Raw genomic sequence first — 22276 nt, 5'->3', positions numbered from 1 at the left:
CCCCCCAGCCTCACGCCTCCCCGAGGCCGCGCAAAGCCGGCGGCGCCCAGCAGGAGCCCGGGGAGCTGCGCGCTTGCTCTCAGGCCACGCGGGCAGCAAGAGGCAGTGCCCCAGTTTGTGGCCAATCAGGGAGTACGGGCTGTGCCCCGAGCCGGGCGGGCAGCGGTGCGTAAACAAACCCACGGAAACTCCTCCGCCCCCTCCGCGCTCCCTGGCCGCCCCGGGCGCCTCGGGCTCCGCTTGCGCGCTGCTGCCGTTCCGAGTTCTCCCTCCTTCCCCTGCCGCGCACACCCCCACTCCTCCTCTTCCTCCTCCCGCGAAACTCCTCCGAGCCGCTGTTCAGTTACCTACCGCCTCCCCACGCGCGCGCGCGCACACCCATCTCCACACGCAGACACCCACAGCCCACAGAGATCATGGCCTTTGGAGAGCGAGGTAAGGCGGCTGCGAGGGTGGGGGGCGGCCGCGAGGGGTGGGGGCCCCCCGCGCTGCCCAGGGCGGCCCGGGAAGTTTCTGGCGTAGTTTTTTTTTCCCCCCTCCGTGTGGGGGAGCGGACGGGGGGGGGGTCCCCGCGGCCGCGAGGCCATCGGGCAGGGCTGGGCAGGGCCAGGCCGGGCCGCGCCGGCCGGGGCGGGGGGGGGGGACGGCCGCCCGCCCCGTCCCCTCCGCGGTGTGTCACAAGTTGCCCAAGAAGCCGGGGGGCGGCCCGGGCCGCGGGGCCGGGGCCGGCCGGCGAGGGGCCGCGGAGCGCGGGCGGGCGGGCCGCCGGCGGCCACTAACTTTCTCCTCCCGGAGCCCGCGGCGGCGGCGGCCGGAGGGCGCCCGGGCGAGGTGTCCGGGGCGGCTGACGCAGTCGGTGACGCCCGCGGCTTCCTGACGGGGCCGCAGCGCCGGGGACCGGCTCCGCTTTGGGCCGCTTCCCCCGCTCGGGATTGTTCTCGCAACGCGCCCCGGCGGCTAGTGGCGGAGCCGCGGGCCCGCGGCCAGAGCATCTGTTCCCAGGGTAATTATCTCTGGCTAATGTGCCATGGCAGCGCGGCTCGCTTCCGTTTTGATTAGCTCGGATTATTATATAAGATGTCACCGGAGAGAGGGAGGGAGGGAGGCGGCGGGGGAGGGAGGGCGGGAGGGCGGGAGGCGCGTTGCGAAGGCATTTTTTTTCCTCCTTTCGCAAGTTGTGGGGGAGGGGCACGCGGGAGGGAGCGGGCGAATCGCTCGGGGCTGAGGACCTGGGGACCCACCTGTGTGCCCTCCGGCGCCTCTCCCTGGCGCGTCCCCAGGTGCGGGAGGGGAGGGCAGGAGCAGGAGGAAGAGGAAGAGGGTGATGATGCGTGCGCGTGTGTGTGTGTGTGTGTGTGTGTGTGTGTGTGTGTGTGTGTGTGTGTGCAGAGATGGATGGATGGCACTGTGTGTGTGTGTGCTGTACCAAGCGCCTGTGCAGTCGCCGAAACCCGCCTGCCGCCCTCCCCGCACCTTGTGCCCCTTCTCCACGCGTCTCACTCCAGGTGTGTGGACCTTAAAAGCTCAATTTCAATATCCAGCGATCTGCGTGTGCACCCGTAGAGTACGTACGGAACGTGTGGCCGCGCTCTGAAAGACGCGTGAATGAATCATCGGCTGCCTGGAAGGAGCGCGGATGATTCACCGGGCGAGGTGCGCGCTCACACACACACACACACACACACACACACACACACACACACACACTCATTCACTCACACACACATGCGCGCGCCCGTACACCATGGGTGCTTTTATTGACAGTGAAAGAAAAGAAGAGAAGCCTCTCCGACCGGGGTGCGGGGCGGGGGGTGTCTCTCTCTGAGGGAGGCGGACACATAGGAGCCCTTCTCCACCTCCAAATCTTAAATCGGAATCCCTAGAGTGTCTGAATCTGTTACCTGATCTGGTCGCGAGCTAGGCTGCGGCTTCATTACTTTCAGAATTCACTTAGTTTGGATGTCCCGCCTACATGCACAGGGCGAGATTAGAGGAGGAACATCTATTTTCCTCTTTCTCCCGGAAGAGGTGAAGTCATTAAGAAAAATGCGAGGAAAGAATGGAAGCAGAGTTCTGCTGATAACTTCAGGAGTTCGAGCCTTGGTCGTTCAGATCATCTGCTCAGAATTGAATGTGTACTTTTTGCCTGTGGCAGAATACCTTATTATCGATCCCCATTACTGTATGCCCGCTTCTCTGTGTCTCTATGGGTCTGTCTTGTTCTGTGTTCCTCTGACTTCCATTTCAGTGCAACAGTACAAGGAGACAAGTATAATAGGCAAAGAAACCTGAACAGTAAAAGAATTCTAGCCTCGGATACAGGTACATACCAGAACCAACAGTACAAGTCGACTATAGTATTCAGACGTTCACTTCAGAGGAACTGTCAGGTATAGGTCTACAAAATATTCTGGAACACTGAAAGTATACAAGTATACCAGAACAGTACAAATAGATTAGTATTGTCTACAGCAGAGTATGTAAGTATCATGGAATGGTACAAGTAAACTAGTATAGAAGTTGCTCTTGAAGACTATATTCCATAGCAGAGAGGAATGTAGGACTTGATTGCCTTTGTAAACCATTGTTCTTAGGTATTATTAGGTCTCTATATTTCAGCACTCCATTTTCTGCTTCTGTGAACAGATGGCATCTGTAATGAGTATAGTTCAATAATCAGAGTTTAAGATACTCTGAATGATCAAAACCCTGAATTTATAAGGAAGTCATCCAGAGATTTGTCATTTTGTACTGCAAAAGTACAGCTTTTAACTGTTGATTAAGAGTGATACAGAAAATTGGAGAAACTTAAGTGGATCCTAAAAAGTTCAATTCTCATATGATTTACTCAGTCTTTTGTAGGTTTTTTTATGATGAGGTTAATTTTTTTCCCAAAATACAATGCCCAGATACTGCATCACAAGCTCACAGTAGAGAGATGATGTTCAATACAATTTAAATGCTTTTAACTAGAATCATAAATGATGGGCAGGAAAAAAAAAAAAGGGGTATGGTGAAAAGCACTTGAGTTGAAATCAAATGACCTGGTATAACTTGCTAACTTTTATGACCTCAGGCAAGTCATTGAATCTCAGTTATCTCACCTATTAAATGAACAGGTTGGACTAAATGAGCTATTTATGTATATATTTAGTCTGATTGCCTACCATCAAGATCTACTGAATGTAACTGACACCAATTGATGAATATTTCCATATACTAAAGATTTTTTAAAAACCCCAGAGCTTGTCCAGCAAATCTCTTAACATATTAATTTCATTTTTGTCCTAAAAAAATAATTCTGTATTTAATTTAAAAATTTCTATGTGCAAAGCAGCAGAAGAAAAATAATTGTGAAAATGCATATCTGTTGTAGACCTCCCAATTTAAAAAAATGAATAATAAATTTATTTTATTTTCAAAAGTTGCCCTACTTGTGTTTTCTTCTGAATTTCCTTCAGTTTTCTCTGCAAAAACAAAAATGCTTCAAGGACCATCTTTATTTTCTCCTTTATTTGGTGATCCTATTGCTAACCTTGTTCTCCTCTCTCAATCCATCCCACCCCACCCCATCCAGAAAGAAAAATACAGTCATTAAACCAAGTCAAATAAAACAAATTCATCCATTTGTCAAGTCCATTCAAAATGCATTTGTCTCATTTTCATTCTTGGGTCTAACAGTCCTCTGTCTAGAGTTAGGCAGAATGCTTCCTGGAGCTGTGGTTGATCATTGAATTGATAAGAGTTTATTAGTCATTCTTTAGGATGCTATTATTCTAAAAATTCTATAAATTGTTTTTTGTCTCTGCTTACTGCATTCTGCATCAGTTCATACAAGCCTTCCCAGGATTCTCTTGCTTTCTCTTTTTTTTTTTGCAAGGCAGTAGGATTAAGTGACTTGCCCAAGGTCACACAGCTAGGTAATAATAATTACCTAGTGTCTGAAGTTGGATTTAAGCTCAGGTCCTCCTGACTCCAGGGACAGTGCTCTAGCTGCCCCATTTCTCTTGCTATCTCAAATGAAGTAATGTTTGTAAAGCACTTAGCACAGTGCCTGGTACACTGAAGGAGCTTAATAAATGCATATTTCCTTGTCCCCTGATTTCTTTGACTATTACCCTAAGATAAACTTTAAGTCCTCCCCTTATACTCCCCCAAGGCCAGCATACTATAATTCTTGACATCATCTCATTCATGAATCCCAAGCCAAAAAGGTAACAGTTGGAAATATTTCATTGCTGATATTTGAAGATAAGAGTGGGGGTAGATTTTAAAAACCTCTCTCTCTCTCTCTCTCTCTCTCTCTCTCTCTCTCTCTCTCTCTCTCTCTCTCTCTCCATATACTTACATACACACACACACACACATACATGTATTTACCCATATATTGTACAAAGATTTTAAACATTAAATTTAGATTGTGATTCAAAATGCATTTGGCTCTATTATCTCATTGATATGTATATTGTATCTGATGATGGAGACTGAACCTCTCCATACCTGTCCATGCTGTATGACTATTTCATATACAAACTATGAAACAAATTAAAATTTAAATAATATTAAATCTCATAATTATCATAGAGTAGGGGTTATAATTCTGTAGATTTATCTATTAGTATATGCATTTATAAAAGGCTATTCAGTTTCCAAACAATTTTCTTGCCCATACTTTCAGGGTTTAATCAGTGAAAAATTAAAGTTGGTTATGATGTGGGTATTCAGCAGTCATCTCTTTCCAACATATATTTCATTAAGACTCAGTAGTTTCTTTCTAGATTTAGGAAAAATGTTTATTTCTTTGGATCAGTTTGTTTAACTTGAGAATTGATTGGGAATTGAAAAAGTAAAAGAAAGCTCATCTCTCTTTTTGCTGCTTTTATCAAAGGAGAAAGTGAATTAATCTTCTGAGTCAACTGATTTATTTGAAAATTTGGGGGAGGGGGAACCTGACTTTAAACGATCTAGTCCTTTTTATTCGTAACAAAAATGATTGAGGATTAGAAAATGGATATGTTGTTTTAATTGGTACAATTACCATAGAAGACTTGGATGGTTATGTTGAAAGAATTTTGAAATAGGATTCAAGAAACCTGAGTTTTAGACCTGGCCTTGTCACTAACAAGTTAACCATGCATTTCACTGAGCCTTACTTTTTCTCATCTATAGATGAAGGGGTTTGGATTATATATGATTTCTATGGTCTCTTTCAGATCTAATGAACATTCTATGAAATCAGTTAAGAGTTCATATTGGGTAATAAAGTAGTTGAAATGAGATGCCAGATTATAATGGCTTATCTAGTTGACTAATGATACTTGGTTAGGTAGAAAGAGGCAAATAAAGTAAAGAGGATTAAGAATATTTTTTTTCCTTTTTAGGTGGAAAAAAAATAGAGAGTAACAGTGAGTTAAATTTAGACTTTCTTGATCAAAGTGGAAAAGGGAATTTAACATGAGGGAGTCAAGATATTGAATAAGTATGGCAGAACTAAAACAAATTATGTTAGCCTAATGATTCTGTAAACTAATATACTATTCAGCTCAACAAACGTTTCAGAACCCCAACTAATGTGCCAGGCACTGTGTTGGATATATAAAGACAAAAATCAAAAAATCTCCTGCATTGAAAGAGTATTCTACTGAGAGAATATAACATTTTCACAAATAATTGGATGGAAGTGTGTGAGATAGTATGGTGCAGCAGATATACAGTATTGGGTTTGGTTTCTGAGAGACTTCGGTTGAAATTCCACCACAGATACTAGCTGTATGACAATGGGCAGGGATGTCATGTAACATCACTGTTAAATGAAGCTAGCAATAATATCTACTAACAAATAGTACCTACTTCCCAGGCTTGTTAAATGGTTTAAATGAAATGTTTACAATATACTTTATACACTTCAAAATGCTATGTATATTGCTACTTTTTATTCATTATTAATATAAATACAAGTAGACACAAAAGAATTTATTGTGGGGAAGAGAGCACTAAAAAGGAGTAGGATCAAGATAGTCTCTGAAAAAGAGGGAGCTCCTGAGATGGAGCATTAAAAGGAGGTAGTGATTAAAAGAAGTAGAAGTATGAAAAAAAAGAGCATTTGGGGCCTGTAAAACAACTTTTACAAAGGCTTGTAAGGAATGTAGTTAGTTTGACTGGAAGTTATTGTGGATTGGGGTGGTAAATATGGGAAATGATTTTGAAAAACCTGTCCGGAATTTGATAATGAAAAATTTAAATGCCAAACTGAGAAGATGGTATTTTGTCCTGTAGACACCAGGTAAATAGGGACTCCCTGAAGTTTCTGGAACAGGAGATTTTGTTAGATGTGCTTTAGGATTAACAATTTGATATTTTGGGTTGAGGACAGATTGGGGGGAAGGGTGATGGGAAATAGGGAGATAATGATAGCCTACTCTAGTTTCATAATGGTCTGAGTAAAAATAAGGGGGTGATCATGTCTGTAAAAGATGTTGTCAAGGTAGAATCATAACTAGAAGAGTTGAGAATGACTCCAAGATTTTGAGCAAGGGTGACTAAAATGTTTGGCTTGTGCATTGAATGGAAATTGGCAGATTTGGAAGATGGGTGGTTTTGGGGAGAAAGAGAAAGCAAGTCCATTAGGGACATGTTAAGTTTGAGTTGCCAAAAGATATCCAATTGATTTGTGAATTTTTTCCAAAGAGAGAATAATTGAACATGAGAGATGATATTATCAAAAGAGAGATGGTGTAGAGAAAAAAAGAGAGAGAGAGGAGGACCTATGATAAAAGCCTTGGAGACAATACCCAAACAGAAGAAACAGCAAAGTATTTTGAAGAGGAATGATCAGGCATATAGGAAAACCAGAAGAGAGCAGTCACAAAAATCCTGTTAGGAGAGGATATTCAGAAGGAAGGGCTGCTTAATAATGTCAAAGTCTTCAGGGAAATCAAGGCAATTGAGAACATTGGAGTTAGAGATGAAGGTTGTTGATAACCTTGGAAAGAGTAGTATTAGTTGAATGTTGGTTAACAGGCAAATTTCAATGCACTGAGAAGAAAGTAGAAAATGAGGAAATTGGAGGCAAGAAATGTGTTTTTTATGGGAATCTGGCTGTGAAAAGGAGAAAATGTAAAGGATGATAACCTGAGAAGGTAAAGGCTTTCTTCATTATGAGGAGATTTTTCTAAGCAGCATGCTCAGACTAGTTAATAAAGAGAAATTAAAGATTAGAGAAGGGAAATCTTCAGAAGGAAATGTAAGCGGATATGAACAGGGGTACAAGTTAAAGGGTTAGGCACTGTCCATATATGGTTGTGGTTCACATCCCAGGGTGAGGAGGCACATCTTCAGCTCACTGAGACCACAGGGGATTGCAGTCACAATTTCAGGGCATAAAAAGAGGGCTTGTGGCTGTGTATATAGGCCTATCCTTAGATCTATCCTTAGATCATGCCACTTGGAAGAACAGAAAACTTAGAGATCTCTTCCCCTGACCTTGAATTATCTCTGAAAAATAGCAGCATTAAAAACCCAAAACTTGGGACATTGCCTTCTCTACCTTAGGAGTAGAGCCCAATTTTACCATAAAGTTAAAAGTCAAGAAATAGGCTGCAAAAAAGAGTAAAGAACAAAAACGTTCCAAACGAAATCCAAAGACCACACAGTTAATACTGCTACATCTAAAAATCTCAAAGAAAAATGTGAATCGGTCTTAGGCCCATGCAAATTCCTAGAAGCACTTTTAAAATACTTTAAAAACTTAAATAAGAAGAGAGGAAAAATTGAGGGGGAAATGGATGTTACAAGAAAATCATGAAGAGTCAACAGCTTTGTAAAGGAGGCACAAAAAATACTGAAGAAAACATTTAAGGTGTTATATAAGGTATTATACACACACACACACACACACACATATACACACACATATATAATATACTAATATATGGTTATTATACATTACAACAGAATAGTCCAAATGGTAAAAGAGCTGCAAAAATACACTGAAGAGAAGAGCACCTTAAAAAAAGCAGAATTAGCCAAATGGAAAAAGATGTACAAGGAGCTATAAAATTGTATGCTTCCTTTAGCCTTGCAGCCTCATTATTAGATCTGTATCCAGAGATTTAAAAGAGATTAAAAAAAAGCCCAGATCTTTTTGGTAGCCAAGAATTGGAAATTGAAGGGATGCCCATCAACTGAGGAATAATTGAACAAGTTGTGGTATATTATTGTGATAGAATACTATTGTGCTATAAGAAAAAGTAGTATGCTTTCAGAAAAACCTGAAAAGATGTATTTGAATTGATGCAAAGTGAAGGAGAACTGGGTACATAGTAATAGTAACATAATAATTTTATGATGATTAACTGTGAATGACAACTGTTCTCAGCAAGACAGTAGTAATCCAAGACAGTTCCAAGGGGCTCTTGGTAAAAAAAAAAATGCTATTCATCTACAGAGGAAGAACAGATGGAGTCTGATCACAGATTGAAGCATATTTTTTTGTCTGTGTACTTTTCGAAAGTAGCTAATATGGAAATATATTTTGAAAGACTTCACCTGTATAACTTATTTGCATCTCAGGGAAGGAAGAGGGGAAAGAGAGAAAATTTGGAACTCAGAATTTTAAATTTAAATTTAAATTTTTTAAGGAAATTCTTTTTTTAAAATTTTATTTATTTAAGGCCATAGGGTTAAAGTGACTTGCCCAAGGTCACACAGCTAGGCAATTAAGTGTCTGAGGTCAGATTTGAACTCAGGTACTCCTGACTCCAGGACCAGTGCTCTAACCACTTTGCCACCTAGATGCCCCCCAAATTTAAAATTTTTTAAATATGCTAATAATTGTTTTTACATGAAATTTGGAAAAAATAATATATTAATAAAAACTCAAGTATGAGACAGACTCTTGGGAACAGAATGGTAAAGGTGTCTTTGAGCATAGAAGAGATTGGACCAGGCAGTGTGTGCCTATAATCCTTGTCACATAGGGGACTTGGACTGCTAGTAAGTGAGGAGCTTGGGAGATCTGAGCCAGTTCACTAAAATGATCTGGTATTAAGTCCAGAATTGATAAATAAGAGAGCCCTAGAAGTAGGGAGACCATCAGGATGCCTATAAAGAGATGATAAAAATAGTAGGTTAGTTTCCATACTGAACAGTGGGGGAATTGGATTGCAAATGACTATTATCCTTCCACTTTGGTTCAGAGAGTGGGACTCAGTTGAAAGAAAGAAAGAAACATGAAGAGGAGGTTTGGAGTGTGATATAGTTTGAGAATGATTCAAGAAAATGTTTGCTTTGAAACAAGAGGCCCCATTTAAAATTAGACAGCAGGGCAGCTAGGGTGTGCAGTGGATAAAGCACTGGCCCTGGAGTCAGGAGTATCTGCATTCAAATCCGGTCTCAGACACTTAATAATTACCTAGGTATGGGGCCCTGGGCAAGCCACTTAACCCCATTTGCCTTGCAAAAATAAAATTAAAATAAAATTAGATAGCATACTTTTGGGTTTTTTTTAAGATAATGGTTCTTATTGATGGAATTTTTTTTATTTCTTTAAGATTTTATTTATTTTGAGTTTTACAATTCCCCCCCCAATCTTCCCCCCCCCCCCCCACACACAGAATGCAGACTGTTAGTCTTTACATCGTTTCCATGGTATACATTGATCTAAGTTGAATGTGATGAGAGAGAAATCATGTCCTTAAGAAAGAAAAATAAAGTATAAGAGATAGCAGAATTACATAATAAGATAATGGGTTTTTTTTTTCCTAAATTAAAGGTAATAGTCTTTGGTCTTTGTTCAAACTCCACAATTCTTGCTCTGGATACAGATGGTATTCTCCATTGCAGATACACCAAAATTGTCCTTGATTATTGTACTGATTGAATGAGCAAGTCCATCAAGGTTGGTCATCACCCCCATGTTGCTGTTAGGGTGTACAATGTTTTTTTTTTTTTTAAAGATTTTATTTATTTTGAGTTTTACAATTTTTCCCCCATTCTTGCTTTCCTCCCCCCCACAGAAGACACTATTTTTAGTCTCTACATTATTTTCATGTTATACATTGATCTCAGTTGAACATGATGACAGAGAAATCATATCCTTAAGGAAGAAAAATAAAGTATGAGATAGCAAAATTACATAAGATAATGTTTTTTTGTTTTTCTTATTTGAAGGTAATAGTCTTTGGTCTTTGTTCAATGTCCATAATTCTTTCTCTGGATACAGATGGTATTCTCCGTTGCAGATAGCCCTATATTGTCTCTGGTTGTTGCACTAGTGGAAGTCCATTAAGGTTGATCATCACCCCCATGTTGCTATTAGGTTGTACAATGTTTTGCTGGTTCTGCTCATCTCACTCAGCATCAGTTCATTCAAATCCTTCCAGGCTTCCCTGAGTTTCCATCCCTCCTGGTTTCTAACAGAACAATAGTGCTCCATGACATAAATATACCACAGTTTGTTAAGCCATTCCCCAATTGAAGGATATTCATTTAATTTCCAATTCTTTGCCACTACAGACAGGGCCGCTATGAATATTTTTGCACAAGTGATGTTTTTGCACTTTTTCATAATCTCTTCAGGGTATAGACCCAGTAGCAGTCTTGCTGGATCAAAGGGTATGCACATTTTTGTTGCCCTTTGGGTGTAGGAATTTTTCTTTTTAATCATCTCCACATTTTTCCTAACTCTCTAATTCCCCTCCTCTCAGAGTGCCATGCCATATAACTAATGGTATTTCTAAAAGACAAAAAAAAGGTAAAAGAAAAAATAAATAAGAATAATAGCACATTGAAAAGGTTTAAAATATATGCAACCTACAATATCTGTGGATCTCCCAAATCTGCAAAAGGGTCTTCTCATATCTTTTTAAAAAGATATTCTCATATCTTTTTTAGTTATGTTTGTTTATAATTTTACAACTTTTTAAGGTGGTTCTTTTTTGTTGTGGTTATTGTGTATCTTTTCTTTTTGTTGCTAATTTCTGTATCAGTTTAAGATCTTTTCACACTTCTCTGTTTATTATTTCTTACAACATGGCAATATTTCCATTACATTAACATAGCAGTTTATTTAGCCGTTCTCCATTCATTCTCCATTCATACTTTGTTTCAAATTCTTTGTCAGCCAGTCAATAAGAATGTATTAAAGCATGTCACCAAACAGGCATTGAAGATGCCAAGAAAGATCAAAGACAGGCCCTGCTCTCAAAGAACTCACAATCTAATGGTAGAGACAACATGAAAATAATTGCACAAGCAAGATACACACACACACACACACACACACACACACACGTATCTACATAGTCACATAGGTGTATATACATCTCTGTGCATATATATATATATACATATATATATATATATACATATTCAGGATAAATTGGAAATGATCAATGGTAGAATGGCACTAGCATTACTAAGAATTAGAAGAGGCTTCTTACAAGGTATGATTTTAGCTGAGATTTGAAGAAAACCATGGAGGACATGCAAGTACACTGAGTTAGAAAATATTAGACAAATCAGGGAAACTATCTGGAGTTCAAAGATGAAGTATCTTGTTTGAGGAAAAGCATGGAGGCCTTAAGTTGAGAAGGAAAGAGTCCAAGAAGGCCAACAAGACTGGAAGAGGTGACTGTGCAGGGTTTTGAAAGCCAAAGAGAATGATTTGTTTTTGGATAGTGGAGGTGCATGGAGCCAGTGCACTGGATTGAATTAGAGAAGTGCTAGAGTTCATTCTTCAAAGGATCAGTTTTACTAGCTGGAGGCTCTGATCCGGGTTTTTCTTGGAACTTCTTTTCAGAAGGAGGGCATGTTCTCCCAAGTCCACTGCCTTCACAGTCTTCTGGTCTCTGCCTTCTGCTCTGCTCTTCTTGCCTGATGGCTAAATCCTCCAGTTTCAGGGAAAATTTAGACTTCACTTGATATAATGTTTCCATAATCTCCAAACGGTTCTTTGATTTCTCTTGTTGTCAGATACATTTTTAAAACACAGAAAACATTTAAATAAGGTGATTGGGAAGAATTCCTTAAAACCTTTCCTTGGTTCCTGGGCCTCTGAGAACTGCTGAGAACCAAAGATGGGTATACTTCTTTGATGGACTGTTTTTATCACCGCCTGAAGAAGTATCTCAAACTTCTGTGCTATGGGAATACAAATTAAAATAAAGCAAAAATAGCTCATACCCTCAAGGAGCTTTTATTCTAAGGAGGGAGAACTGGTAGTGAAGGAAGTGGTTAAGGAGGATGTGAAAGCATCCCCTGAAATTCATGGAGGAGATGGTATATGAGTAGAGAAAGAAGTGAAGCATGGTCTGGAGATTACCTGAAAATTGAAGGTGCCCATTAGTAAAGCTATTCTCCAGGATGAAAGGCTGCTGCCTAGAGAGAAAAGTGATCATTTTCTGCCCTCTTCAGAAACTAAGACTACACATATGAAAGAGGCAGTACCTTTCAGGCTGACATGAACAGATGGAGTAACCTCCAAGGGAGGAGAGGTTGCTAAATGATGGTGGCCAATAATCGATGGAAGTGGCAGAAAGGAGCTTGGAATATGCCTATTCCTTTTTCTATTCTAGTCTTTAAGTAGGCATGCTGGAGAGTGCATGCATTAATGGAGAGAGAGGGCCGGGATCACAATGTTATATGGAAGGAGCTAGGTTTGCCTTAAATGCAAGAAGATGAAAGCAATGGGAGAGGAAAGGGGGCCCTAGAGAGGACAGAAAAGTGATTAAGTCACTGTCTCCCATCAATAACCCCAGCTCCATCTCAGGTCCCCCACTAAGACTATGCAGGGGTATCTTACTGAATCCATTTAGGTGTTGCCTCAGATTTCAGAGTTCTTTTGTTTTTGTTAACTTTTGTTGTAATTCTGTGTTTGGATTTGCTTTGTGATTTTTTTTATAAAGTTATGTTAGGGAAGAAAAAATAGATCAAAGAAAGGATCTAACTGTTCCTGGAGTTTGGCACATATGAGTTAAGATCACAAGGTAAAGGTTTTCTGCTAAGGAGAATGTTCTGTTGGCCATAAAATATATGAGGAAGGTGAAAACCTTCGATGAGTTTAACTCATAGCTACTTCAAATGAATTACATTCTAGGGTAAGTGAAACAACTGGTACATATGATTGCTAATTATAACAGCATAAAGTACACTAGATAGTTCTAAAGACCCCACAATATAATACCATATATGTGCTATATTTCCTTCTGTTAATTGATATTTTCCCCCATTAGCTTATCTCCTTAGATTCAGCGCCTCTAATTGAATTTTCTTTCTCCTAAAATCTTTGGCAATTTCAGTTTTTTCCCCTTATTTCCCCTCCCCCATTTCTCACTTTGTGATTCCTTCCTCTTGAATGGCAATTTCCCTGGAATTTAGATCTCATAGTTGCATTTTCCTCCCATACTGGGAAGTTTATGGCTTACCAGTCTATGCTCCCCAAGTCTTCTGGGGGAAAGAACTGATCCCAGTTGTATGCAGAGTATTTTTTTCTCAGGTATAGTGGAGAACTACACAGCCCAGTGTGTATGTCAATGTATCTGCTACCCTACTATTGTAGCACAAATAAACAAATAACTTCAACTTGTAACTACAGCACAGGGTAGAAAGAAAAGGAATGTAGAATAGAATTCTTTTGCAATTTTCTGGGTTGACCTATGTAGCCCTGCTCCCAGGAATGTGGTAAGTGGTGGGGGATAGGATATTGAGTGATGCTGAAGTTGCTTCATCTTTTGTGCATAATTCCCATTTTGAAAAAATGTCCTAAGGATCAAAGAAAACAGCTTCTTCAGCTTATTTGTCATTTAACCCGAAAGTTCCTCCTATATATGTGTGTGTATATATATATATATGTATATATAAATATGTATATGTAAGTAATTTACATAACAATATAGAAATACCTACCCCCATGTTGTTGCTCATGGGCTCCTCATACGTAACCTGGGTATATGAGTCACCCCACTTTTCTTGGTTTGACTCTCTCTTCCAGCTTGTTCTTATACTAACAAGTCTAACTTCCCCAAGATAAACCACCATGATACAGTCCAAAGGCAGGCTTATTTAGGAGAAATATGCTTCCTTTATTCACCATTCTGGATTTTAGGCCCCATCAAATGTATTTTCTATCTATATCGCTGCTCACATGGCAACATATCCCTATTGTGTCTGATGTTTATACAGTCAACCTTAACAATGATACTTTGGGATCTTAAACACAACTATTTACTTAAAAAACTAAAATAGATAATAAGATAATAATAATAAAATAGATGCTATTATAGATATTCATCTATAAAGTTTATATATAAATTTTATATGAATAAATATTATAAAAATAAAATTAAATATATAAAGAAAATATACCACAAAATACATATAAATTCAGATCATACTATCCTGCCATGGTACTCATTTGCAAACATCATTATTATTGGCTTATTCAAAAATATCTGCACCACCAGAAACTACTTTGGCTCACTTTTTGTTTGCTGATCCTGGGAAAATCATATATACAGCCTTTAATATTTTATTTAGTGTAATCCATAAAAGTCATTGCAAAGTTTTAAGTTAATGGGAAGAGCAGTTGTCCTTAACTTAGAAAAATACAAAGTTGAGCTCACTCTCTGTTGTTCATACCTGCCCAGCCAGTTCTTCCTTGGATATCTGTGCTAACCAATCAGAATGGTGCTCACAGCAACATCATTCTTCTCCTCAGGATTCTGGATTGGTTATAAAGCTTTTCCATCTCAGACCAGAAGTGTCAGAAGAGAGTAACAAGCCCTTGGGAAAATTGGTGATGAAAGACAGTAGTTCTCCAGAGGAAATAATGATAAATCAGGAGTCCCTCAGCTGAAACCTTCTTTCAGCTGACTTTTAACTGCAATAGTTCCAACAAAGCAGATTTTTGAGCTCTCCAGCTGGGTCTTCAACTCTTCTCAACTTCTTCTTCCCATGATGATGTCTTCCATGATATCTCTTGTGCTTCTCTCTTGCCTGTATTCAAAAGATGAAATGAATCTCCTGATTCACATTTTACTTAAAAAGTTACATCTCACCAGATTTCTCCTGACAAATAAATATTCCTATGTCCATCATACCTCAGTCTCCCAACATTTATATTATTTCTCTTTTTTCAGTTTTATCTGCTTTGGTCATAAAATATGCATATGTAAATTAGCCCTTCTCTTAAATTCTCAACAGTCTTCTCTCTGTGGTGCCATTGAAAAATGTATTTCTTTAAAATATCATTTCTCTAGTTTTTAATAAATAAAAGACTTTTCTTTGCTTTATAGCATTATACTGTTTCCACACAAATGAGCCATCATTCCACCTTGGTTTCTCAATTATAGATAGAAGATTCTCTCCAAAACTGTCTATATCCTTCTGAAATCTATGGTTCTTTATACATGTATTTTATCAGTTTACATTAAAGTTCTCAATGTCCTCACTTTTCTCCTCTCTCTCTCTCTCTCTTCCATACTCCTCTCCAGATCATTTTCTTCCACCAACTGTCCATCATCCTGTCTGAAAGCAGTGTTCCTTCAAACACATATTTTTAGTTTATATAAAAGCCTCTGAGGTCCTGTCCTCCTCTCTTCCCTCTTCCCCTTAACATGTCTAGTCATACTAGTCCACTACTGGATTAGTAATAATAACTTACATTTATATAGGGCTTTTAAGATTTATCAAGTCTTTAAATTACAATTGCCTTGTGAAATAGGGTAATAGTTATTTTCCACCACATTTTACAGATGAGAAAACCAAAGGTCATAAAATTTAACTGATTTTTCCCAAAGATTACTCAATGAGTAAGTATCAGATCTGGGAATGAAACCTAAGGCCCAGAGTTCTTACTTATTATTTGTTCATTTGACTTCTGAAGATACACCAAATAAAATTTCAGCATTGATAGTGACTTGTTTTTTCATTCAGGCTTCATCTAAGGAAGTACTATACTTATGGGAAACAAAAGGGTTAGATTTGAATGAGCAAATGATACCAATGATAACATAATGGTTGCCTAAAATGATTATTTTTATCTTAAAAATTAAAAAATTTATCTTAAGGATTTTATCCTGCCATCCAGTACAACTGAATTCTCTCTGTTTCTTTCAAGAGAATTTGAGTGAATGAAGATTGACTTTTCAGTAACATGAGTAAATGAAGGGTGCTGAAAAATAAGCAACATCATGAGTTTTTTTCTAAAAGCTACATGCGTTCTTTGCTTCACTATCTAAGTTCGACCTGCTAGCTCTGCCCTATCACACTACAAGAAGTGACAAAACCATCTTGAAGTATTGTAAATCTAAACCAGCTCTGAAATTTATAGTTTTAGAAAGTTATCTAAGGTGGGGAGAGGTTCTGTAGACTTGTTTAGGCTCCCATAATCAGTATGAGTCAGAGATTGGATGCCATCTCTCTAGACACATAAGACCATGGTTATGTCAAAACTACGGAGGTCAGCATTTTCAGGGTTGATGTTTTTTTCCCAGAGGAAGATTTTAAAAACAATAATTTTAAAAGTAAAATGTAAAGGGATGATAAACAAAAATAAGTTTATTTTCATTATCTAGCCTTCTTTTCCCCATCTTTAGGTTATATCCTCCCGAAGACAGTACTGTAGGAGAAAAGAGGATTGTACTTTCATGAGGATTTAAAAATATCAGAAGGAAATGGCAGAATCCACTTTATATATTTACTGATAAATCTCCTCCCTTCTTGCAAATAAAGAATCTGTCTGTAGGTTTAGATAAATGTATCTAGTCTTCAGTACCTTATGCCTATAGATGCTATGATTCATTTCTATGGGACAGTTCAGTTCCATTCAGAAAACTTTAGAAGTCTGCTATGAAAAATGCATTGTTAATCATGTTGGAAAGTATGAATATTTTTTAATCAATTATACTCTTATATAATTAAGCAATTAAAGTGGCCAGGTTTGGTGGTACATGTTTCTAGTGCTTCTGTTGGTGAGACTAACACTAGTATATGTCTTGAGTTTGGGAGTTCTGAACTGCAGTCAGGCTAAGTCTAGTACTGCTCTGGTGAATTCCTGGACTGTCTCTACTTAGTCTTAAGTCTCTACCTTACTTAAAAAGGGATGAACCAGTTCAGATTGAAAAAATGCAGATTAAAAGCTTCTGTGCTGATCAGTATTGAGATTAGGTACCTTTTCAATTCTTCAGCTTGGACAAGATAAAGAGACCCTCTCTCCAAAAAGTTAGAACATTAAATCAAAGTATGCTTATTGAAATGAGTAACATTTAATGACTAATTAATGAGTAACCATGGCAAAGCAATCATTCAGTTAGGTCTTAGAGATATCTCCTGGAACCTTAATATCCATCACATATGGAGGCCGACCCTTCCCCATCAATGAGTGTTGTGGACCTCTAGGGATGTATCTTTCATATTTTACATGTAGTTGCTTGAAACATGGACCAGTGATTGTAGAAATGATTCCTTTTGGATTACCATATTACCACAGATGGCTGCTTGCTAGACTAAGGTGGCCATTTGGGGGAATTGACAGAAGAAACAGATGGTCTTATAAAGAACACAGATGTCACTTGATAGGAAGAATGGCACTTGAAGTGATGATCTGGAATGTCATAAATGGAAAATTGGTGTCCATTTGGTCAGGTGATATTTCCATTTTCTGAATATTTTAAATAATAAATATTGGGAAAGGGAACATTTATATAAATGCTTCTAATTTTCTTCAAATATAACTCTGATATAGACAGTAGTCTAATATTTACCCTTTCGCATTGCTAAGTATTTATAAAAATTCTGAGCATTTCTCACACAAAATAAAACCAATTTTTATAGGTCACAAACTGTAGAAATAAAGTGAGTGTGATATCATGATGATAAATACAATTTTAGATCTGCAAGGAGTTCAATGCTAGTGGCCCGTTTGGTAACTCAATTGAGTAGTCTTGGGAAATTCCAGGTCCAAGAGTCAGATTTTGATCCTGATTACTAGCTTATAGGTAGAATAGTCATATTAGTTTGGGTATTCTTTTTTTTTTTTTAGGTTTTTGCAAGGCAAATGGGGTTAAGTGGCTTGCCCAAGGCCACACAGCTAGGTAATTATCAAGTGTCTGAGGGATTTGAACCCAGGTACTCCTGACTCCAAGGCCGGTGCTTTATCCACTACGCCACCTAGCTGACCGTGGTATTTATTTCTACCAGTTTAATCATTGGTATTTAGAATGGGATCAAAATCACAATATTCTAAAGTCAGAATTATCTTTATTTGTATAATTATAATGTCATGTCATTTAAAATGTGTTGAGACAGGATAGGACAGGGATCAGATGATTGGGCTTTGATTTTTAGCTGTATTGTTGCATTTTCTTTTAAACTTCCCTTAAGTCTCACACACACACATTGGGGCAGCTAGGTGGCGTAGTGGATAAAGCACCGGCCTTGGAGTCAGGAGTACCTGGGTTCAAATCTGGTCTCAAGACACTTGATAATTACCTAGCTTTGTGGCCTTGGGCAAGCCACTTAACCCCATTTGCCTTGCAAAAACCTTAAAAAAAAAGTCTCACATACACATTCTCTCTCTCTCTCTCTCTCTCTCTCTCTCTCTCTCTCTCTCTCTCTCTCTCTTATACTGTACTTGTCCTCTTTCTCTGAGTAGAGGGAAGAATGATGCATCATCATTTCTTTGGGATTGACTAGTCATTACAATCTATCAAATTTCAGATGAACATTAGAATTAATCATTGTATGCACTGTTATAGTTTTCTTTTGGTTCAGTTTACTTCATCTGTTACTTCATCAGTTCCTGCAAGTCTTTGAATTTGAATTGTTTTCCTTTTAATTCTTTATATTCATAGTTTAAACAGTACAATAATATTTTATTATTTTCATTTTCAACAATTTATCCATTTCTTGGTTGATGTGCATTCATTTTTCTTTTCTTTATGAAAAGATGTGCTATTATGAATATTTTGGTATATTTGGCACCATTCTTATAGACTTTGACTTCTTCTGGTAAATATTCAGTAGTGGGCCCACTAAGTCAAAGAATAAGAGCAGTTTAGTGATTTTTCATGTGCAATTTTGATCAACTTATTTAACTTCTTCAGCTCTGTTTCTTCATTTGTAAAATGAAGGGATTTGGTCTAAATGACTGCTACTATTTAAGAAAGATCTAAATTTCTTTGAATGCTTTTGAAACACGAAGTAAGATGTTGATCTCTAATCATTCTCCACTATTGATTGAGTTCCTGATAAGATTTCCCTGAAAAGAACTCTACATTATCAATGTTCAGAAGTACTAAGATTCTAGAGACTCTTTTATTAATCTTTCATGGGAACCAAGTAACTTATCTAGGTTTAAGACTCAAACATTAGAAAAAGGTATGGTAAAGTAAAAATTATTGAAGATAATAAACCTTGTCAAAAAGTCTTCACTGTTTAGACAGTTTAAATGTTCATTGTAGAGGGGTACCTTAGTCAATACAGATAAATCAAGAAATGAACTGGGCCAGTTTGAGTTAGTTCCTGCCCTGTTATTAAGTTCTGTACCAGAAGTTTTTGCCCATTGTGGTGATTTATTTAACAGTATAATAATAGTCTGACATAACTATTAACTGTTAAATTAACTTTTGTATCTTAATTTCATAACATATCATTTTCTTGTCAAAAAACTCTTATTAGAAAAATATCAATGAAATGTCCTGGTTTAAAAACATTGAACTGTTCTATAAGAAATATAGAAAAAGTAATATCAAAGTACCTTCAATGAAAAAACATGAAGTAACATCATTTAGGTTCGTTGTTAACAATAGTTGTTTTTTTCTGAACATTTGAATTTTGTGTCAAACAAAAAATGGTGCAATAATATATATGTGTATAAAGCACACACACACACATATATGTATCAGTGATGTAGCAAATAGCATTAAACTAAAAATCACTGTTTGCTTTACAAAAAGCAGGTATGGCTGAACTTTTAAAGTTGTACTAAAAAAAGAAACATGATTTGCCTGTGAAAATATGTAGTTTAAAAATATTTTCTTGGGGCGTCTAGGTGGCTCAGTGGATAGAGTACCAGCCTTGGAGTGAGGAGTACCTGAGTTCAAATCTGGCCTCAGACACTTAATAATTACCTAACTGTGTGGCCTTGGGCAAGCCACTGAACCCCATTTGCCTTGCAAAAAAACCCTAAAAAATATTTTCTTCTAATAGTTGGCTAAAATAATTTTAATAAGTTTTGTAAATATAATAAATGAAATAAAATAATACAAAATATTAATTGTTAAGTAAATTACATTGATAAGTGTAAGTTATGGTTTACAAAAAGTCTGCCTTCATGTAGAGTTTTCACACAGCACATAAGTAAAACTAAATTTTCCTATACAGAAGAGTAATTATAGCAATTATTTTCTCATAAATTGAGGAATTCTTTTTCTTATAAATAAAAAGTTGAAGGGATCAGAATATCCCCAAATTTCCAATTATCTATCTCACCTATCATCGTGGTGAGAAAAGTGGATCAGTAACTATAAATAGACTTAGGTCATCATTCTAAATAACAAACTTATTTTCATTGATATTATGACATATATTATGTGCTTTTCATCTTACTAAATCAATTTCTCTTTTTTCTTAGTTTTTTAAAATGCTGAAGTGGCCAAAACTAAATGAATGAACTATTTTAGCTATAGTGTCAAAGGAAAAAAACCCTCTTTGTTAAATGAACAAATGAACATTTGAGTTGTAGTAGTTTCATAAATCTTACAGATATTCATAGCCTGAATTGTAATAATATCTTGGTAAATTTAATAAATCTCATAAATTTCTAAAATGGACATTATCCTAAAGTTCTGTCATTTCTATTAATCTAAGAAATCTTTCAGTGTTTTATTATTCATTAATTTCTTGAAATTCATTTTCTTTCACTTTTGCTTTAATATTGTTGACAAATTATTATCTTATTTGGCAATATTTGGAATATTTAAGGAATTCTCACATTTCATCAGTTTTAACCTTTTGATAAAGTTAATTCAGTAGTTTTACTCCATTCTGTACTTTTAAAATTATGTGTTCTCACTGTAACCTAAATAGATATATAAATTTAGGTGTAGCTGGGATTTTTTTTAATCTCAAGGTACATATATATATTTCATCATCCTTGGAATTGGAAAATTCAGAATCTAGTTCTGTCCTTGCCCCAATGAGTCTTATGACTTTGTTAAGGTCACCTAAACATTCTGAGTCTGAGTTACCCAATTTCTCAATTCAAGGTTATAGTAGCTCTCTACCTACTTCCTAAGGTTGTTGTGAAGAGCAAATGAGATGCTATATAATAGTTCCAACTCTTTCTTTGGTTTCCAGGAGAGGTGACAACTGATTTGGTCCCCTCTAAGAGTGGTTTAGCAAAAAGCTTTTATAATAATGTCACATTTTATATATGCTTTAAGGTTTGGAAGGCAAAGTGGCTACTCTGTGTGTTATATACTTCAAGAACATTTTTTTTCCAATTTATGGATCCATATACTACGGTTTCAACCTGTGATTTGTAAGAATTATTTCTCATTTTATATATGAAGAAGTTGGGGTTCAGCAAGGATAATGACTTGACATATTTTCTCAGAGTTGGGATTGAAAATAATATTCTAAGATATACATAGGAACTATTTGAGTGCAATTCTAAAACATTGGGTTTTTTGCAAGGCAATGGGGTTAAGTGGCTTACCCAAGGCCACACAGCTAGGTAATTATTAAGTGTCTGAGGCCGGATTTGAACTCAGGTACTCCTAACTCCAGGTTATCCATTATGCCACCTAGCTGCCCTAATTCTAAAACATTATTTACAGAAATAAATTGAAGAAATGCTGAATGCTTATGGATAGGCCAAGCCAGTATAATAAAAATAATTAATTTCTTTAATCAGTACCATGCCAATGATGGTGGCTAGGTAGTACAAGAGATACCTGGAGTCAGGAAGACACATCCGGTCTCAGAAACTAATTGTATATCCCTGGACAGGTCACTTAGCCTGCTTGCCTCAGTTTCCTTATTAGAAATAGAAATGATAATAGCATCTACCTCCTAGGATCATTGTGAGAATTAAATGAGATTAATAATTTAAAGCACTTAGAACAGAGCCTGGCAGTAGTCAGCATTGTATAAATGTCAATTATTATTATTTAATTATGAAAGCATTACTTGAGGTAAGAGGAAAAAAAATTCATCCTAGGGAAAAAAAAGGTCAAGAATATCAAAGAAATTATTGAAAAAATGTGAGAAGACA

At 37.6% G+C, this 22276-nt stretch overlaps 1 protein-coding gene across 5 annotated transcripts in view; it reads left to right on the top strand.

Moving 5' to 3' along the window:
* The first annotated feature begins 201 nt into the window (after positions 1-201).
* Positions 202-22276, top strand: part of PCGF5 (polycomb group ring finger 5) — a 140124-nt gene continuing 118049 nt past the window's right edge. For 2 of the 5 annotated variants that reach the window (XR_012477855.1, XR_012477853.1), the window contains exon 1: positions 202-435. The gene's annotated coding sequence lies outside the window, so the exon portion shown is untranslated. Of the gene's footprint in view, positions 436-911; positions 1004-22276 lie in introns of those variants that run through there. The other 3 variants (XM_074233392.1, XM_074233391.1, XR_012477854.1) reach the window with 2 other exon arrangements.

The sequence above is a fragment of the Macrotis lagotis genome, chromosome 4 (genome assembly GCF_037893015.1).
Source record: "Macrotis lagotis isolate mMagLag1 chromosome 4, bilby.v1.9.chrom.fasta, whole genome shotgun sequence".
Classification (NCBI taxonomy): domain Eukaryota; kingdom Metazoa; phylum Chordata; class Mammalia; order Peramelemorphia; family Peramelidae; genus Macrotis; species Macrotis lagotis.
The sequence above is the reverse complement of the archived record's forward strand: the minus strand, read 5'-3'. Positions and strand labels throughout refer to the sequence as shown.